We start from the raw sequence: 17,224 nt of genomic DNA, 5'->3' as shown, positions 1-17,224 counted from the left end.
AGCTACGTAGAACAAACCCCACCCATTGACATCCTTTAAATGTTAGAAGTTAACAACAAATATGGAAGAGAAATTTCTAGGAAATGAGAGAAACAAAGAATAAAACTTTCTTTATCACAATCCGGGATTTATATGATCAGGCACGCTCGAAATCTCAGCTTGATGATTCGCCTAAGTTTAGACTTGGGCTTTAATAAGTTATGTTGATATAAAGGTAGAGGCCAAACTAAACGTGGCCCGAGCAACCAATCTTATCCTATTGATAACCCTAAATATTGGGCTCAGGTTGGGTGGGGGGGGGGAAGAGAGAGAGAAAGAGAGAAATAACTTATTAGTTAAGCAAATTATTAATTATTTGAATAGTTTAATAAATTAAATAAATAGGAATCTATGGATAACAATTTACTTAATTTTGTACAAAAATTAATGATTAATTTGTTTTACTAAAATAAATTAATAAAATTTCATTTATTATTGGGACAGGACAGGTACAACCTATCACACACCTGACCAAACATATTGATTGCCCTAAAAATAGGCTCCAGGATGAGAGAAAAATAATTTGTTAGGAAAATAATTCATTGATTAAGAATTTAGTAAATTAAGTAAATAGAAATCTATGGATAATAATTTACTTAATTTTGTAAAATAGATAAATCAATTAGCAATAAATAAATAAATATTCGCTTGTGATTGGTGCAAGACTGATCCAAACTCTCGAAATCCAAACCCACACCATTGACAACCATAAATATTGGTCACGGATTGAATTAAATAAAAAAATTATGGAGAATAATCTTTTTAATGTATTAAAACAAAAAATGAATAAATTAATTTAGTAAAAAAAATTAAAAAATTTTCAGTTATTATTGGGACAAGACATGTATAGCATATCCGACACAAGAACTAATCCGTTGATAGTCTTAAAAAGGGAGAGAGAAAGAGAAATACTTTGTTCATAAATTAAATCACTAATTAGTTTAATTATTTATTTAATTAAATAAATAAAATCTATGGATAATGATTTACTAACTTTTGGTAAAATAAATAAATATCCAAACTATGTAGATCTAAACCCAATCCATTGACAACCCTAAATATGTAACTCGCAAAGAGGGAGAGATGGAGAGAGAGAGAGAGAGAAAAATTTGTTTATGAAGTAAATAATTTAGAAAAATCAATAAATATTTTTTTTAAATTAATAGAATAACAATATAAATAATTAGGTGACAAAATGAGAGAGAAACAAATAATTTCCTCACCGTTCTTTGGTCTCTATATGAACGTCAGGCTCCTGCTCATAATCTAGGCCCATAGTTCGATCTAGACTCAGACTTGGGCATAAATATGTTATATTGATATAAACGAAATCCCAATCCAACCCAGCCCGAATAGTTAATAATTTTAATAGCAAATGAAACCAAACCTATTGATAGCCCTAAATATTTGGCTCAGGGAGAGAGATTGAAATAATTTAATAGTTAAATAAATTATTAATCACATGAATAATTTGGTAAATTCAATAAATATAAATATATGGACAATACCTTACTTAATTTTGTAAAATAAACAAATCAATAATTGAATTTAATAAAATAACTAAATATTCATTTATTATTGTTGTCGGGATAAATCGAATAAATAAAAGTTTATACATAATAATGTATCTAATGTATTGGTTTAATAAAATAAGTAAATAAATAAAATTTAAATAATTATTGGGACGTGATAAATACATGCTACACCACACTAGACCTAACTCCTTGATAACCAAAAAATAACAATCAAGAGAGAGAAAAATAAATTATTAATTAATTAATTAAACTAAATAATATTATATATATATAATGACTCAATACACTTAGTAAAATAATAAATAAACATCCAATTGATCTAAATGTAAATTTAATAAATAAAAATCGATGGATAATAACTTACATAATTTTGTAAAATATATAAATGAATAATTTAATTTACTAAAATAAATAAAATATCCAAGCTACGTAGAACAAACCCCACCCATTGACAACCTTTAAATGTTGGACACAGAATAGTAATGAAGAGAGTTAGGCAAAAAAATAAGATAAATAGTTAGCTTTTCATTAATGGCATCATTGTAAATAGTTACAAGTTAGCAACAAATAAGGAAGAGATATTTCTAGGAAATGAGAGAAACAAAGAATAAAATTTCCTTACCACAATCCGGGATTTATATGATCAGGCACACTCTAAATCTCAGCTTGATGATTGGCCTAAGCTTAGACTTGGGCTTTAATAAGTTATGTTGATATAAAGGTAGAGGCCAAACTAAACGTGGCCCGAGCAACCAATCCTATCCTATTGATAACCCTAAATATTGGGCTCAGTTTGGGTGGGGGGGGGGGGAACAGAGAGAGAAAGAGAGAAATAACTTATTAGTTAAATAAATTATTAATTATTTGAATAGTTTAATAAATTAAATAAATAGGAATCTATGGATAACAATTTATTTAATTTTGTACAAAAATTAATGATTAATTTGTTTTAGTAAAATAAATTAATAAAATCTCATTTATTATTGGGACAAGGCAGGTACAACCTATCACACACCTGACCAAACAAATTGATTGCCCTAAAAATAGGCTCCGGGATGAGAGAAAACTAATTTGTTAGAAAAATAATTCATTGATTAAGAATTTAGTAAATTAAGTAAATAGAAATCTATGGATAATAATTTACTTAATTTTGTAAAATAGATAAATCAATTAGCAAAAAATAAATAAATATTCATTTGTGATTGGTGCAAGACCGATCCAAACTATCGAAATCCAAACCCGCACCATTAACAACCATAAATATTGGTCATAGATTGAAGTAAATAAAAAAATTATGGAGAATAATCTTTTTAATCTATTAAAACAAAAAATTAATAATTTAATTTAGTAAAAAAATTAAAATAATTTCAGTTATTATTGGGACAAGACATGTATTGCCTATCCGACACAAGAACTAATCCGTTGATAGTTTTAAAAAGGGAGAGAGAATTCATTTATTATTGTTGTCGGGTTGAATCGAATAAATAAAAGTTTATACATAATAGTGTATCTAACGTATTGGTTTAATAAATAAAATAAATAAATAAAATTTAAATAATTATTGGGACGGGATAGATACATGCTACACCACACTAGACCTAACTCCTTGATAACCAAAAAATAACAATCAAGAGAGAGAAAAATAAATTATTAATTAATTAATTAAACTAAATAATAAAATATATATATATATAATGACTCAATTCACTTAGTAAAATAATAAATAAACATCCAATCGATCTAAATGCAAATTAAATAAATAAAAATCTATGGATAATAATTTACATAATTTTGTAAAATATATAAATGAATAATTTAATTTAATAAAATAAATAAAATATCCAAGCTACGTAGAACAAACCCCACCCATTGACATCCTTTAAATGTTAGAAGTTAACAACAAATATGGAAGAGAAATTTCTAGGAAATGAGAGAAACAAAGAATAAAACTTTCTTTATCACAATCCGGGATTTATATGATCAGGCACGCTCGAAATCTCAGCTTGATGATTCGCCTAAGTTTAGACTTGGGCTTTAATAAGTTATGTTGATATAAAGGTAGAGGCCAAACTAAACGTGGCCCGAGCAACCAATCTTATCCTATTGATAACCCTAAATATTGGGCTCAGGTTGGGTGGGGGGGGGGAAGAGAGAGAGAAAGAGAGAAATAACTTATTAGTTAAGCAAATTATTAATTATTTGAATAGTTTAATAAATTAAATAAATAGGAATCTATGGATAACAATTTACTTAATTTTGTACAAAAATTAATGATTAATTTGTTTTACTAAAATAAATTAATAAAATTTCATTTATTATTGGGACAGGACAGGTACAACCTATCACACACCTGACCAAACATATTGATTGCCCTAAAAATAGGCTCCAGGATGAGAGAAAAATAATTTGTTAGGAAAATAATTCATTGATTAAGAATTTAGTAAATTAAGTAAATAGAAATCTATGGATAATAATTTACTTAATTTTGTAAAATAGATAAATCAATTAGCAATAAATAAATAAATATTCGCTTGTGATTGGTGCAAGACTGATCCAAACTCTCGAAATCCAAACCCACACCATTGACAACCATAAATATTGGTCACGGATTGAATTAAATAAAAAAATTATGGAGAATAATCTTTTTAATGTATTAAAACAAAAAATGAATAAATTAATTTAGTAAAAAAAATTAAAAAATTTTCAGTTATTATTGGGACAAGACATGTATAGCATATCCGACACAAGAACTAATCCGTTGATAGTCTTAAAAAGGGAGAGAGAAAGAGAAATACTTTGTTCATAAATTAAATCACTAATTAGTTTAATTATTTATTTAATTAAATAAATAAAATCTATGGATAATGATTTACTAACTTTTGGTAAAATAAATAAATATCCAAACTATCTAGATCTAAACCCAATCCATTGACAACCCTAAATATGTAACTCGCAAAGAGGGAGAGATGGAGAGAGAGAGAGAGAGAGAAAAATTTGTTTATGAAGTAAATAATTTAGAAAAATCAATAAATATTTTTTTTAAATTAATAGAATAACAATATAAATAATTAGGTGACAAAATGAGAGAGAAACAAATAATTTCCTCACCGTTCTTTGGTCTCTATATGAACGTCAGGCTCCTGCTCATAATCTAGGCCCATAGTTCGATCTAGACTCAGACTTGGGCATAAATATGTTATATTGATATAAACGAAATCCCAATCCAACCCAGCCCGAATAGTTAATAATTTTAATAGCAAATGAAACCAAACCTATTGATAGCCCTAAATATTTGGCTCAGGGAGAGAGATTGAAATAATTTAATAGTTAAATAAATTATTAATCACATGAATAATTTGGTAAATTCAATAAATATAAATATATGGACAATACCTTACTTAATTTTGTAAAATAAACAAATCAATAATTGAATTTAATAAAATAACTAAATATTCATTTATTATTGTTGTCGGGATAAATCGAATAAATAAAAGTTTATACATAATAATGTATCTAATGTATTGGTTTAATAAAATAAGTAAATAAATAAAATTTAAATAATTATTGGGACGTGATAAATACATGCTACACCACACTAGACCTAACTCCTTGATAACCAAAAAATAACAATCAAGAGAGAGAAAAATAAATTATTAATTAATTAATTAAACTAAATAATATTATATATATATAATGACTCAATACACTTAGTAAAATAATAAATAAACATCCAATTGATCTAAATGTAAATTTAATAAATAAAAATCGATGGATAATAACTTACATAATTTTGTAAAATATATAAATGAATAATTTAATTTACTAAAATAAATAAAATATCCAAGCTACGTAGAACAAACCCCACCCATTGACAACCTTTAAATGTTGGACACAGAATAGTAATGAAGAGAGTTAGGCAAAAAAATAAGATAAATAGTTAGCTTTTCATTAATGGCATCATTGTAAATAGTTACAAGTTAGCAACAAATAAGGAAGAGATATTTCTAGGAAATGAGAGAAACAAAGAATAAAATTTCCTTACCACAATCCGGGATTTATATGATCAGGCACACTCTAAATCTCAGCTTGATGATTGGCCTAAGCTTAGACTTGGGCTTTAATAAGTTATGTTGATATAAAGGTAGAGGCCAAACTAAACGTGGCCCGAGCAACCAATCCTATCCTATTGATAACCCTAAATATTGGGCTCAGTTTGGGTGGGGGGGGGGGAACAGAGAGAGAAAGAGAGAAATAACTTATTAGTTAAATAAATTATTAATTATTTGAATAGTTTAATAAATTAAATAAATAGGAATCTATGGATAACAATTTATTTAATTTTGTACAAAAATTAATGATTAATTTGTTTTAGTAAAATAAATTAATAAAATCTCATTTATTATTGGGACAAGGCAGGTACAACCTATCACACACCTGACCAAACAAATTGATTGCCCTAAAAATAGGCTCCGGGATGAGAGAAAACTAATTTGTTAGAAAAATAATTCATTGATTAAGAATTTAGTAAATTAAGTAAATAGAAATCTATGGATAATAATTTACTTAATTTTGTAAAATAGATAAATCAATTAGCAAAAAATAAATAAATATTCATTTGTGATTGGTGCAAGACCGATCCAAACTATCGAAATCCAAACCCGCACCATTAACAACCATAAATATTGGTCATAGATTGAAGTAAATAAAAAAATTATGGAGAATAATCTTTTTAATCTATTAAAACAAAAAATTAATAATTTAATTTAGTAAAAAAATTAAAATAATTTCAGTTATTATTGGGACAAGACATGTATTGCCTATCCGACACAAGAACTAATCCGTTGATAGTTTTAAAAAGGGAGAGAGAATTCATTTATTATTGTTGTCGGGTTGAATCGAATAAATAAAAGTTTATACATAATAGTGTATCTAACGTATTGGTTTAATAAATAAAATAAATAAATAAAATTTAAATAATTATTGGGACGGGATAGATACATGCTACACCACACTAGACCTAACTCCTTGATAACCAAAAAATAACAATCAAGAGAGAGAAAAATAAATTATTAATTAATTAATTAAACTAAATAATAAAATATATATATATAATAATGACTCAATTCACTTAGTAAAATAATAAATAAACATCCAATCGATCTAAATGCAAATTAAATAAATAAAAATCTATGGATAATAATTTACATAATTTTGTAAAATATATAAATGAATAATTTAATTTAATAAAATAAATAAAATATCCAAGCTACGTAGAACAAACCCCACCCATTGACATCCTTTAAATGTTAGAAGTTAACAACAAATATGGAAGAGAAATTTCTAGGAAATGAGAGAAACAAAGAATAAAACTTTCTTTATCACAATCCGGGATTTATATGATCAGGCACGCTCGAAATCTCAGCTTGATGATTCGCCTAAGTTTAGACTTGGGCTTTAATAAGTTATGTTGATATAAAGGTAGAGGCCAAACTAAACGTGGCCCGAGCAACCAATCTTATCCTATTGATAACCCTAAATATTGGGCTCAGGTTGGGTGGGGGGGGGGGAAGAGAGAGAGAAAGAGAGAAATAACTTATTAGTTAAGCAAATTATTAATTATTTGAATAGTTTAATAAATTAAATAAATAGGAATCTATGGATAACAATTTACTTAATTTTGTACAAAAATTAATGATTCCTTTGTTTTACTAAAATAAATTAATAAAATTTCATTTATTATTGGGATAGGACAGGTACAACCTATCACACACCTGACCAAACATATTGATTGCCCTAAAAATAGGCTCCAGGATGAGAGAAAAATAATTTGTTAGGAAAATAATTCATTGATTAAGAATTTAGTAAATTAAGTAAATAGAAATCTATGGATAATAATTTACTTAATTTTGTAAAATAGATAAATCAATTAGCAATAAATAAATAAATATTCGCTTGTGATTGGTGCAAGACTGATCCAAACTCTCGAAATCCAAACCCACACCATTGACAACCATAAATATTGGTCACGGATTGAATTAAATAAAAAAATTATGGAGAATAATCTTTTTAATGTATTAAAACAAAAAATGAATAAATAAATTTATTAAAAAAAATTAAAAAATTTTCAGTTATTATTGGGACAAGACATGTATAGCATATCCGACACAAGAACTAATCCGTTGATAGTCTTAAAAAGGGAGAGAGAAAGAGAAATACTTTGTTCATAAATTAAATCACTAATTAGTTTAATTATTTATTTAATTAAATAAATAAAATCTATGGATAATGATTTACTAACTTTTGGTAAAATAAATAAATATCCAAACTATCTAGATCTAAACCCAATCCATTGACAACCCTAAATATGTAACTCGCAAAGAGGGAGAGATGGAGAGAGAGAGAGAGAGAGAGAAAATTTGTTTATGAAGTAAATAATTTAGAAAAATCAATAAATATTTTTTTTAAATTAATAGAATAACAATATAAATAATTAGGTGACAAAATGAGAGAGAAACAAATAATTTCCTCACCGTTCTTTGGTCTCTATATGAACGTCAGGCTCCTGCTCATAATCTAGGCCCATAATTCGATCTAGACTCAGACTTGGGCATAAATATGTTATATTGATATAAACGAAATCCCAATCCAACCCAGCCCGAATAGTTAATAATTTTAATAGCAAATGAAACCAAACCTATTGATAGCCCTAAATATTTGGCTCAGGGAGAGAGATTGAAATAATTTAATAGTTAAATAAATTATTAATCACATGAATAATTTGGTAAATTCAATAAATATAAATATATGGACAATACCTTACTTAATTTTGTAAAATAAACAAATCAATAATTGAATTTAATAAAATAACTAAATATTCATTTATTATTGTTGTCGGGATAAATCGAATAAATAAAAGTTTATACATAATAATGTATCTAATGTATTGGTTTAATAAAATAAGTAAATAAATAAAATTTAAATAATTATTGGGACGTGATAAATACATGCTACACCACACTAGACCTAACTCCTTGATAACCAAAAAATAACAATCAAGAGAGAGAAAAATAAATTATTAATTAATTAATTAAACTAAATAATATTATATATATATAATGACTCAATACACTTAGTAAAATAATAAATAAACATCCAATTGATCTAAATGTAAATTTAATAAATAAAAATCGATGGATAATAACTTACATAATTTTGTAAAATATATAAATGAATAATTTAATTTACTAAAATAAATAAAATATCCAAGCTACGTAGAACAGACCCCACCCATTGACAACCTTTAAATGTTGGACACAGAATAGTAATGAAGAGAGTTAGGCAAAAAAATAAGATAAATAGTTAGCTTTTCATTAATGGCATCATTGTAAATAGTTACAAGTTAGCAACAAATAAGGAAGAGATATTTCTAGGAAATGAGAGAAACAAAGAATAAAATTTCCTTACCACAATCCGGGATTTATATGATCAGGCACACTCTGAATCTCAGCTTGATGATTGGCCTAAGCTTAGACTTGGGCTTTAATAAGTTATGTTGATATAAAGGTAGAGGCCAAACTAAACGTGGCCCGAGCAACCAATCCTATCCTATTGATAACCCTAAATATTGGGCTCAGTTTGGGTGGGGGGGGGGGAACAGAGAGAGAAAGAGAGAAATAACTTATTAGTTAAATAAATTATTAATTATTTGAATAGTTTAATAAATTAAATAAATAGGAATCTATGGATAACAATTTATTTAATTTTGTACAAAAATTAATGATTAATTTGTTTTAGTAAAATAAATTAATAAAATCTCATTTATTATTGGGACAAGGCAGGTACAACCTATCACACACCTGACCAAACAAATTGATTGCCCTAAAAATAGGCTCCGGGATGAGAGAAAACTAATTTGTTAGAAAAATAATTCATTGATTAAGAATTTAGTAAATTAAGTAAATAGAAATCTATGGATAATAATTTACTTAATTTTGTAAAATAGATAAATCAATTAGCAAAAAATAAATAAATATTCATTTGTGATTGGTGCAAGACCGATCCAAACTATCGAAATCCAAACCCGCACCATTAACAACCATAAATATTGGTCATAGATTGAAGTAAATAAAAAAGTTATGGAGAATAATCTTTTTAATCTATTAAAACAAAAAATTAATAATTTAATTTAGTAAAAAAATTAAAATAATTTCAGTTATTATTGGGACAAGACATGTATTGCCTATCCGACACAAGAACTAATCCGTTGATAGTTTTAAAAAGGGAGAGAGAATTCATTTATTATTGTTGTCGGGTTGAATCGAATAAATAAAAGTTTATACATAATAGTGTATCTAACGTATTGGTTTAATAAATAAAATAAATAAATAAAATTTAAATAATTATTGGGACGGGATAGATACATGCTACACCACACTAGACCTAACTCCTTGATAACCAAAAAATAACAATCAAGAGAGAGAAAAATAAATTATTAATTAATTAATTAAACTAAATAATAAAATATATATATATAATGACTCAATTCACTTAGTAAAATAATAAATAAACATCCAATCGATCTAAATGCAAATTAAATAAATAAAAATCTATGGATAATAATTTACATAATTTTGTAAAATATATAAATGAATAATTTAATTTAATAAAATAAATAAAATATCCAAGCTACGTAGAACAAACCCCACCCATTGACATCCTTTAAATGTTAGAAGTTAACAACAAATATGGAAGAGAAATTTCTAGGAAATGAGAGAAACAAAGAATAAAACTTTCTTTATCACAATCCGGGATTTATATGATCAGGCACGCTCGAAATCTCAGCTTGATGATTCGCCTAAGTTTAGACTTGGGCTTTAATAAGTTATGTTGATATAAAGGTAGAGGCCAAACTAAACGTGGCCCGAGCAACCAATCTTATCCTATTGATAACCCTAAATATTGGGCTCAGGTTGGGTGGGGGGGGGGGAAGAGAGAGAGAAAGAGAGAAATAACTTATTAGTTAAGCAAATTATTAATTATTTGAATAGTTTAATAAATTAAATAAATAGGAATCTATGGATAACAATTTACTTAATTTTGTACAAAAATTAATGATTCCTTTGTTTTACTAAAATAAATTAATAAAATTTCATTTATTATTGGGATAGGACAGGTACAACCTATCACACACCTGACCAAACATATTGATTGCCCTAAAAATAGGCTCCAGGATGAGAGAAAAATAATTTGTTAGGAAAATAATTCATTGATTAAGAATTTAGTAAATTAAGTAAATAGAAATCTATGGATAATAATTTACTTAATTTTGTAAAATAGATAAATCAATTAGCAATAAATAAATAAATATTCGCTTGTGATTGGTGCAAGACTGATCCAAACTCTCGAAATCCAAACCCACACCATTGACAACCATAAATATTGGTCACGGATTGAATTAAATAAAAAAATTATGGAGAATAATCTTTTTAATGTATTAAAACAAAAAATGAATAAATAAATTATTAAAAAAAATTAAAAAATTTTCAGTTATTATTGGGACAAGACATGTATAGCATATCCGACACAAGAACTAATCCGTTGATAGTCTTAAAAAGGGAGAGAGAAAGAGAAATACTTTGTTCATAAATTAAATCACTAATTAGTTTAATTATTTATTTAATTAAATAAATAAAATCTATGGATAATGATTTACTAACTTTTGGTAAAATAAATAAATATCCAAACTATCTAGATCTAAACCCAATCCATTGACAACCCTAAATATGTAACTCGCAAAGAGGGAGAGATGGAGAGAGAGAGAGAGAGAGAAAATTTGTTTATGAAGTAAATAATTTAGAAAAATCAATAAATATTTTTTTTAAATTAATAGAATAACAATATAAATAATTAGGTGACAAAATGAGAGAGAAACAAATAATTTCCTCACCGTTCTTTGGTCTCTATATGAACGTCAGGCTCCTGCTCATAATCTAGGCCCATAATTCGATCTAGACTCAGACTTGGGCATAAATATGTTATATTGATATAAACGAAATCCCAATCCAACCCAGCCCGAATAGTTAATAATTTTAATAGCAAATGAAACCAAACCTATTGATAGCCCTAAATATTTGGCTCAGGGAGAGAGATTGAAATAATTTAATAGTTAAATAAATTATTAATCACATGAATAATTTGGTAAATTCAATAAATATAAATATATGGACAATACCTTACTTAATTTTGTAAAATAAACAAATCAATAATTGAATTTAATAAAATAACTAAATATTCATTTATTATTGTTGTCGGGATAAATCGAATAAATAAAAGTTTATACATAATAATGTATCTAATGTATTGGTTTAATAAAATAAGTAAATAAATAAAATTTAAATAATTATTGGGACGTGATAAATACATGCTACACCACACTAGACCTAACTCCTTGATAACCAAAAAATAACAATCAAGAGAGAGAAAAATAAATTATTAATTAATTAATTAAACTAAATAATATTATATATATATAATGACTCAATACACTTAGTAAAATAATAAATAAACATCCAATTGATCTAAATGTAAATTTAATAAATAAAAATCGATGGATAATAACTTACATAATTTTGTAAAATATATAAATGAATAATTTAATTTACTAAAATAAATAAAATATCCAAGCTACGTAGAACAGACCCCACCCATTGACAACCTTTAAATGTTGGACACAGAATAGTAATGAAGAGAGTTAGGCAAAAAAATAAGATAAATAGTTAGCTTTTCATTAATGGCATCATTGTAAATAGTTACAAGTTAGCAACAAATAAGGAAGAGATATTTCTAGGAAATGAGAGAAACAAAGAATAAAATTTCCTTACCACAATCCGGGATTTATATGATCAGGCACACTCTGAATCTCAGCTTGATGATTGGCCTAAGCTTAGACTTGGGCTTTAATAAGTTATGTTGATATAAAGGTAGAGGCCAAACTAAACGTGGCCCGAGCAACCAATCCTATCCTATTGATAACCCTAAATATTGGGCTCAGTTTCTGTGGGGGGGGGGGAACAGAGAGAGAAAGAGAGAAATAACTTATTAGTTAAATAAATTATTAATTATTTGAATAGTTTAATAAATTAAATAAATAGGAATCTATGGATAACAATTTATTTAATTTTGTACAAAAATTAATGATTAATTTGTTTTAGTAAAATAAATTAATAAAATCTCATTTATTATTGGGACAAGGCAGGTACAACCTATCACACACCTGACCAAACAAATTGATTGCCCTAAAAATAGGCTCCGGGATGAGAGAAAACTAATTTGTTAGAAAAATAATTCATTGATTAAGAATTTAGTAAATTAAGTAAATAGAAATCTATGGATAATAATTTACTTAATTTTGTAAAATAGATAAATCAATTAGCAAAAAATAAATAAATATTCATTTGTGATTGGTGCAAGACCGATCCAAACTATCGAAATCCAAACCCGCACCATTAACAACCATAAATATTGGTCATAGATTGAAGTAAATAAAAAAGTTATGGAGAATAATCTTTTTAATCTATTAAAACAAAAAATTAATAATTTAATTTAGTAAAAAAATTAAAATAATTTCAGTTATTATTGGGACAAGACATGTATTGCCTATCCGACACAAGAACTAATCCGTTGATAGTTTTAAAAAGGGAGAGAGAATTCATTTATTATTGTTGTCGGGTTGAATCGAATAAATAAAAGTTTATACATAATAGTGTATCTAACGTATTGGTTTAATAAATAAAATAAATAAATAAAATTTAAATAATTATTGGGACGGGATAGATACATGCTACACCACACTAGACCTAACTCCTTGATAACCAAAAAATAACAATCAAGAGAGAGAAAAATAAATTATTAATTAATTAATTAAACTAAATAATAAAATATATATATATATATATATATAATGACTCAATTCACTTAGTAAAATAATAAATAAACATCCAATCGATCTAAATGCAAATTAAATAAATAAAAATCTATGGATAATAATTTACATAATTTTGTAAAATATATAAATGAATAATTTAATTTAATAAAATAAATAAAATATCCAAGCTACGTAGAACAAACCCCACCCATTGACATCCTTTAAATGTTAGAAGTTAACAACAAATATGGAAGAGAAATTTCTAGGAAATGAGAGAAACAAAGAATAAAACTTTCTTTATCACAATCCGGGATTTATATGATCAGGCACGCTCGAAATCTCAGCTTGATGATTCGCCTAAGTTTAGACTTGGGCTTTAATAAGTTATGTTGATATAAAGGTAGAGGCCAAACTAAACGTGGCCCGAGCAACCAATCTTATCCTATTGATAACCCTAAATATTGGGCTCAGGTTGGGTGGGGGGGGGGGGGAAGAGAGAGAGAAAGAGAGAAATAACTTATTAGTTAAGCAAATTATTAATTATTTGAATAGTTTAATAAATTAAATAAATAGGAATCTATGGATAACAATTTACTTAATTTTGTACAAAAATTAATGATTCCTTTGTTTTACTAAAATAAATTAATAAAATTTCATTTATTATTGGGATAGGACAGGTACAACCTATCACACACCTGACCAAACATATTGATTGCCCTAAAAATAGGCTCCAGGATGAGAGAAAAATAATTTGTTAGGAAAATAATTCATTGATTAAGAATTTAGTAAATTAAGTAAATAGAAATCTATGGATAATAATTTACTTAATTTTGTAAAATAGATAAATCAATTAGCAATAAATAAATAAATATTCGCTTGTGATTGGTGCAAGACTGATCCAAACTCTCGAAATCCAAACCCACACCATTGACAACCATAAATATTGGTCACGGATTGAATTAAATAAAAAAATTATGGAGAATAATCTTTTTAATGTATTAAAACAAAAAATGAATAAATTAATTTAGTAAAAAAAATTAAAAAATTTTCAGTTATTATTGGGACAAGACATGTATAGCATATCCGACACAAGAACTAATCCGTTGATAGTCTTAAAAAGGGAGAGAAAAAGAGAAATACTTTGTTCATAAATTAAATCACTAATTAGTTTAATTATTTATTTAATTAAATAAATAAAATCTATGGATAATGATTTACTAACTTTTGGTAAAATAAATAAATATCCAAACTATGTAGATCTAAACCCAATCCATTGACAACCCTAAATATGTAACTCGCAAAAAGGGAGAGATGGAGAGAGAGAGAGAGAAAATTTGTTTATGAAGTAAATAATTTAGAAAAATCAATAAATATTTTTTTTAAATTAATAGAATAACAATATAAATAATTAGGTGACAAAATGAGAGAGAAACAAATAATTTCCTCACCGTTCTTTGGTCTCTATATGAACGTCAGGCTCGTGCTCATAATCTAGGCCCATAGTTCGATCTAGACTCAGAGTTGGGCATAAATATGTTATATTGATATAAACGAAATCCCAATCCAACCCAGCCCGAATAGTTAATAATTTTAATAGCAAATGAAACCAAACCTATTGATAGCCCTAAATATTTGGCTCAGGGAGAGAGATTGAAATAATTTAATAGTTAAATAAATTATTAATCACATGAATAATTTGGTAAATTCAATAAATATAAATATATGGACAATACCTTACTTAATTTTCTAAAATAAACAAATCAATAATTGAATTTAATAAAATAACTAAATATTCATTTATTATTGTTGTCGGGATAAATCGAATAAATAAAAGTTTATTCATAATAATGTATCTAATGTATTGGTTTAATAAAATAAATAAATAAATAAAATTTAAATAATTATTGGGACGTGATAAATACATGCTACACCACACTAGACCTAACTCCTTGATAACCAAAAAATAACAATCAAGAGAGAGAAAAATAAATTATTAATTAATTAATTAAACTAAATAATATTATATATATATAATGACTCAATACACTTAGTAAAATAATAAATAAACATCCAATTGATCTAAATGTAAATTTAATAAATAAAAATCGATGGATAATAACTTACATAATTTTGTAAAATATATAAATGAATAATTTAATTTACTAAAATAAATAAAATATCCAAGCTACGTAGAACAAACCCCACCCATTGACAACCTTTAAATGTTGGACACAGAATAGTAATGAAGAGAGTTAGGCAAAAAAATAAGATAAATAGTTAGCTTTTCATTAATGGCATCATTGTAAATAGTTACAAGTTAGCAACAAATAAGGAAGAGATATTTCTAGGAAATGAGAGAAACAAAGAATAAAATTTCCTTACCACAATCCGGGATTTATATGATCAGGCACACTCTAAATCTCAGCTTGATGATTGGCCTAAGCTTAGACTTGGGCTTTAATAAGTTATGTTGATATAAAGGTAGAGGCCAAACTAAACGTGGCCCGAGCAACCAATCCTATCCTATTGATAACCCTAAATATTGGGCTCAGTTTGGGTGGGGGGGGGAACAGAGGGAGAAAGAGAGAAATAACTTATTAGTTAAATAAATTATTAATTATTTGAATAGTTTAATAAATTAAATAAATAGGAATCTATGGATAACAATTTATTTAATTTTGTACAAAAATTAATGATTAATTTGTTTTAGTAAAATAAATTAATAAAATCTCATTTATTATTGGGACAAGGCAGGTACAACCTATCACACACCTGACCAAACAAATTGATTGCCCTAAAAATAGGCTCCGGGATGAGAGAAAACTAATTTGTTAGAAAAATAATTCATTGATTAAGAATTTAGTAAATTAAGTAAATAGAAATCTATGGATAATAATTTACTTAATTTTGTAAAATAGATAAATCAATTAGCAAAAAATAAATAAATATTCATTTGTGATTGGTGCAAGACCGATCCAAACTATTGAAATCCAAACCCGCACCATTAACAACCATAAATATTGGTCATAGATTGAAGTAAATAAAAAAATTATGGAGAATAATCTTTTTAATCTATTAAAACAAAAAATTAATAATTTAATTTCGTAAAAAAATTAAAATAATTTCAGTTATTATTGGGACAAGACATGTATTGCCTATCCGACACAAGAACTAATCCATTGATAGTTTTAAAAAGGGAGAGAGAATTCATTTATTATTGTTGTCGGGTTGAATCTAATAAATAAAAGTTTATACATAATAGTGTATCTAACGTATTGGTTTAATAAATAAAATAAATAAATAAAATTTAAATAATTATTGGGACGGGATAGATACATGCTACACCACACTAGACCTAACTCCTTGATAACCAAAAAATAACAATCAAGAGAGAGAAAAATAAATTATTAATTAATTAATTAAACTAAATAAGAAAATATATATATATATATATAATGACTCAATTCACTTAGTAAAATAATAAATAAACATCCAATCGATCTAAATGCAAATTAAATAAATAAAAATCTATGGATAATAATTTACATAATTTTGTAAAATATATAAATGAATAATTTAATTTAATAAAATAAATAAAATATCCAAGCTACGTAGAACAAACCCCACCCATTGACATCCTTTAAATGTTAGAAGTTAACAACAAATATGGAAGAGAAATTTCTAGGAAATGAGAGAAACAAAGAATAAAACTTTCTTTATCACAATC

This window comes from Nelumbo lutea, chromosome 2 (genome assembly GCF_056320005.1).
Source record: "Nelumbo lutea isolate HS-2025 chromosome 2, American lotus-T2T, whole genome shotgun sequence".
In the NCBI taxonomy this organism is placed as follows: Eukaryota; Viridiplantae; Streptophyta; class Magnoliopsida; order Proteales; family Nelumbonaceae; genus Nelumbo; species Nelumbo lutea.
This window is presented reverse-complemented; position numbering follows the sequence as displayed.